General features: G+C 28.2%; 1 protein-coding gene across 1 annotated transcript in view; it reads right to left on the reverse strand.

The window, feature by feature from the left end:
• LOC123305349 (ATP-binding cassette sub-family D member) overlaps window positions 1-4,317 on the reverse strand; it is a 52,738-nt gene extending 48,421 nt beyond the window's left edge. The window contains exon 1 of the mRNA XM_044887039.1: window positions 3,976-4,317. The gene's annotated coding sequence lies outside the window, so the exon portion shown is untranslated. The remainder of the gene's footprint in view (window positions 1-3,975) is intronic.
• Window positions 4,318-6,000: the final 1,683 nt, after the last annotated feature.

The raw sequence follows: 6,000 nt of genomic DNA on the forward strand, positions 1-6,000 counted from the left end.
TTTCGATAACAAAAACATGAAAATGAGTCTTTACGGGGTATTTCAACAATACTCCTCTATGCTTAGAAAGTCATTAACAACAGGTTCGTGGTCATTGTTTCACTTGAAATAGATTAAGCCACAAAAAAAAATATGCCAATAACGCTTAATATGAGAATTAAGGGAAGCATATTGAATCCTTATATATCCCATATTTTGTAATAGAAACATTCTATCTCCTTAGCTCGAATGCAATTCGGTCAAATCATATATGAGTATCAAAGAAAGGTTATCACTGTAAGTCAGATTGCCTTTTCAATTTTTAGTATGAATATGGAAAACGGAGGTAACAAACGAACTTTAATCAGTTGAATATTTGGCTTTTCAACTTAAATTTAGCTAACTTTTCAACTTTAATTTAGCAATCGTCAATACGTAAGATATCTCAATAAGTAGTATTAACTTGAATGTTCCTTACATTTCAAGTTATCCACATTTGACGAAGCAAGGCTGTATTAATGTATGGGCGCAACTGGGAACAGGACCAGGGTCCCCACGTGTTCTGGAGGCCTCCAACAATCAAATGAAAAAAAAAAAAGTGAAAAAAATTATTTAATAAATCAATCAGTAAATGGCTGATGGAATAAGTGAGCAGGCGATCTTCAATCGTAGATCTCAGGGATGATCATATGATTTTCGTCCAAGTGCCCATAATGTTTAATACGGCCCTGATTGCAAGATGCTTGAAAATCGAGATGGATTATTTTCTGAATATTTCCATCAATCACGTAATAATCTTACTATCAGTCAATTTAATATAGTATCACAAATAACTACCTTTAAAATTTTACAAATTGCTGATAAATTTTATTAAAATGACCTTTGTATAAAAAATTAAGTAAAATTCCATAGAAAATTTATGATTAATATTAATAATTAACAATGATAAGAAATTGTTTATCGTATAAAAATCTGAACGGGTTATTATAGTCTAGTCGACAAGTTCAAATTGGTGAAGTATAGAAATCGGTAACGATCGTAAAAATACGTGTGGTATCTCGTTGGATTCGCAACGATGTATATTTTCATATTTCATAAAATATTAATATTTAAGAAATTTTAAAGAAGAGGAAATTTCCAAAAAAAAACTCCCACTCCCGGAAGCCTATCTCCATAATTTATAATTCAAAAGAGTTAAAAAAATATTAATACTTCATTTATAATAATTTTAAAATAACTTAAAAAAAGTATTATAAACAAAGTATTAAAATTTTTTTATGTGAACTAGTTACAAAAGGCTTCACGAAGCCAAAAAATTGCGCCAATTATTTTTAAAAATTTAGAATGAAAACGAAATTCCGAGAAAATTTGCTTAATCAACAATTGTCTAACTTGTTGAAAACTTAACTTTAAGATAAATTTCTAACGGTAATAAATTATTCAAAATGTTCACAATACACAATAATTTTTTCAAATTTTTAAATTAATATTTAATACCTAAAAAATTATTTAATGTGAGATATTCGTTTTTGACGATATTACAACAATCTAAAAATGACGCAAAAAACCTATTTTCAGCGTTAAATTAAAATTATAAATGATGGAGATAGACTTAATTGGAAGTTTTTTGTTGAAAATTAAACCTTTTTTAAAATTTCTTAAATATTCATATTTCATGAAATATTGAGGAAAAACAAAATCCCTTTTTTCATGTTTAATTGTTTATAACTTTGAAAATTTTTTATGTGCTAAAAAACGCTTTTGGTACATATTTCTAGACATTATTTCGAATCCAACGAGCTATCACACGTATTTTAACGACCATTATTTCTATATTTCAACAATTTGAACTTGTTGACCAACCTATTATAGTAAATTGTAAAACACCAAAGTTTTGCAATAAGCATTTTGAGAGTGAAAATACAAAAACGGCTTTCAAAATTACCTGATTTTTAAAATAATTTTGTACATTTTCCCAGATTATTTAGAAATGAATACAGTTAAAAATCCATGCGGATGATTAACAGATTTAGAATATAATGAGTAATTATTACATAAAAATCGGGTTTATTTGACGATTAGTCGAATATTTTCTTTGATATCGACTGAAATCGAATATGAAGCTCCATATTTTGAAAAGATTTTGGAGAAGAGCTATAAATCTAGTCGTTGAGTGAATTGAATTGCTTGGGTCTTTGTTACCCTATATCTTATAAAAACAAAGACAGCAGACATTTTAAATTTATTAGTATATTTTGAAACTTATCCATAAAATCTCAAAAATTTTCTTAGGAAATTAAAACAAAAAAATGAAAAAATCCATTTTATTGTAGCGTAGTTTCCAATTTGTTTTGTTACTTCCCTAATTGGATTTCCCTAATTAAAATGATAATTCCCTGTCAATCTCCCAATTTTCCCGGTTTGTGACAACTCTAATTTTCAATATCCAAATGATAGGATAGTAAGTCGGGTGGAAACTGCAAGCACTCGGAATTACCATCTACCAATCCATCCAACTTCGGAATTTTGTTTAGGATCCTTTACACGACTCGCATTTTGCTTGCTCCAAAGTAAAAGCCAAAAAGTTTAATAATCATTTTCGATTTCTTTTATCGAAAGAATTAATGATAATACAACAGATTTATTACATGTATTTAAAATTGGTAGACAATCATTATGGAATTACCCTAGAATTGCTTTATCGAAAATATAAGTGATAAAAGAATTAGGATAGTAATATATAAGGTTCAAAGTACACTCATGAATCCCTTTGTTTCATAAATTAAACTTAATTATGTATATGTCTATCAAGATATAACAAATTGATCGCATAACCAAACAAACCATAAAATATAATATCTTTTTGTGTTAATTGAACAATACCTACCCACAACTAAAACAAAGGACATACAAAAAGCCAATGCACTCGGTAAACATCACTGAGACAATAAAAAATTTTATCACAATAAATATTTCAAATATTTATTAACAGGCATTAAATTTTGGGTTATGTTTCAACAACAACAAAAAAAAACACAAATTATCTGAAATTATTAAAAATAGCAGGAAACAATTATGATGAAATCTATTTAAATATGTTTATCAAGAGGTCCAAGGTTATAATACGTTAGTTGACTTTGACAAATTAATTGAAAGAATAAAAATTAACAAATAATTGAATATAATATGTATAACCTATTATATTTAAAATTAATTAACCTGTCTCACATTACAGGTCATCGAAAAAACAAATTACCAATTTATTATTTAAATGTTCTTGGTTGTTTGTATATATTTCTATGAAATGTCAAATCACATATAAAGCACGTGATGGAATATTATTTTTACTCTCATTTTTGTTTTAACATAAATATTACATAACTTTTACCAAAAATTTAACTAATATTAAATACTCAATAAACGATTTTGTCAATATTTATATATGAATAATTTATTATTTAAATAAACACAGATCATTTTAAACATTTAATGTAAAGTACATTCATTTGTTTAGAAAATGATTCACCAAACCGACAGTAGGGTGTGTGGTATATGGTTATTCATTTTAAGATAATATATAAGAAGGTATTCCAATCCTGCAATGCATGATGGGAAATGTGTCAAGCGGTCGCGCCACCACGAGTGTGTCAGACACACTAGCCGGGTTATAAAGTCGTTTCATGTAACCGGAGAAATTGCGGACACAATAAAAAACAATTAATTAAAGGTTTTTAATTACTAATTATTATTTATTATTGTTATGGAAGGGTAAAAATAATTTTTTCTGACGCTGAATTATTATTAAAAAATAAATTTTATTATTTGAGGAGTTAGCATGAAACGACTTTATAACCCGGCTAGTGTGTCTGGCTTGACACATTTCCCATCATGCATTGCAGGATTGGAATACCTTCTTATATATTATCTTAATTCATTTGTTTATTTTTTCTTTATGTCAAAATTGAATATTTGAAAAGAAAAATCTCAATTTCTTACCTTTTAGATGGAATAATTTTGTAATGAAAAACACAATAAATTTTGCTCACAACATCATTTTGTAATTTTTTTTTAAATAACAGTAACTTATTTAAGTTGGTTTTACACTAACAAAACTTGTGCACAATTTAATTGTTATAGTAAAGAACGCATGGTTGAATTAAGGTAGGCTTGTGTTTTGTTGGTTTCTTTCAACAACAAGGTTTTTTTACTCTATGAATAATTTTGATTCTTGTATTTAGGTTTTGACTGTGTAGTTTATCTGACAACACTAGTCCGTCGTCTCTTAGCTGTATTATTATTAATCCGTCTGCAATGTTGTGTGTTGTACCTACCGTCCGTCCTCACATTCTCTTAACTGTATTTTTGCCATAAAATATAAACGAAACATATATAATGGATAGAGATAGATGTATGTACTAGTTTCTTCTTTTATAGTTGTTTCAAGATAAAAATTAAGGAGTTTAGGTACTTAAATCAAATTAAAACATTTAAAATATTAAATTCATATGATAAAAATGGGATTGACTTTACATATGACGATGAAACGAGAAAATTCCAAAATAAAAACTATAATATAGCGCGAAGTCATGAATCATTAGTTATTTAATTTTTGAATTGGAAATAAAACGTCCTTTACATGAGAGAAAATCAAAAGTTTCTTTTGAAAATGAAATGGGGTTTTAGACCAGATATGTCAAGATGTGTTAACCCTATTTACGACGGGTTGAGTTAACATGGACTGGCCTATTTTAGGTCCATCGAATTAGAAGAGTGATATTAATTCAAGCATTCTAAATTCACATAAAAAAGTTTTTGCTCAATGATGGAAAATTAATTACATTCATGTCATTGTTCTTACCCATTATATGCATTCCAAAACTATGTTACCCATAAAATAAATGATAGGCAGGTCAATATTGGTTCAAGCCTGGAAGTAGATTGTTGAGTTTGAGTCAGATATTGATCGAAGCCTGAGATCTAATCTCCACCCAAGCCTATTATCAGTAAAAAGGAAAATTATAATCACAACCATTTGCCACGTTTTTTATGGTACCATATTTAGTTTTTACCCAGAAGACCGATAATCGACGATGATTGTTATGTATATCAAGGTTTAACCCTACATATGTGCTTCCTTTGAGGTAACTGCCTTTATTCGCAAAGCCATTCTCTACTATTCTAGCGTCAAAGAACATAAATATGAATTAATAACAAACTTGGTTCATTAGCCTTGATCAAGACTTGGGCAACGGTAGGGCAATGCTAATAAATCAATGCTTGATTTATTAGCATCATGCCATTAACAAGGACAATGATAAAAGTATGATGCTCGGCAGACTTTTGTGCGGCAATTAATCCATGGGATACAGCCGTAAATTTAAAATTGCCATTTTCTCTAGAATAACTTTGTAACGGTAAAATGGGTTTTCATGCAAAATAACTTTTGCACTAGGTGTTTACTTCTTAAGAACGTTCCCAAAAAATGAAAGTAGGCAAATATTTGAGACTCACGTTTCCAAATTTTAGAGTAAATTCTGTTAGAATTTAGAACTAGGATTATATAGAAAATTTGTTTCATTACTATAAATTTATTTTATGGAAAAACAAGCGCTACGAATTATACATTTCTTTATAGGAAAACTAACTTGATACCCGCCCGCTTCACTGGGTTTAAAAGTAAAAACCACTGCTTCATAGCCTCCACTTCTTTTGATCTCACTTATTCCCCTTCCATAACACTTGAAGGGATTGTTTTACGCAGCTAAAAGATATACATAGTTTTCAATTTTTTAAACCGTAAAATAGTCATAATTCATTGAGTATATCAGAAAAGGTGGCAATGGAAATTTTTTCACATTAGCTATTTTAAATTTTTACAGAAATGTTTAATTTACGGTTCAAAATGATGATCTTCCCCATCTGTGATAATCATTTTGCACCATAAATTAAAGATTTCTGTAAGAATTTTAAATAGTAAATATCAGATTAAATTTAATTTTTTTTTAAAATAAATCTTTTAAA

The sequence above is a fragment of the Chrysoperla carnea genome, chromosome 1 (genome assembly GCF_905475395.1).
Source record: "Chrysoperla carnea chromosome 1, inChrCarn1.1, whole genome shotgun sequence".
Lineage (NCBI taxonomy): Eukaryota > Metazoa > Arthropoda > Insecta > Neuroptera > Chrysopidae > Chrysoperla > Chrysoperla carnea.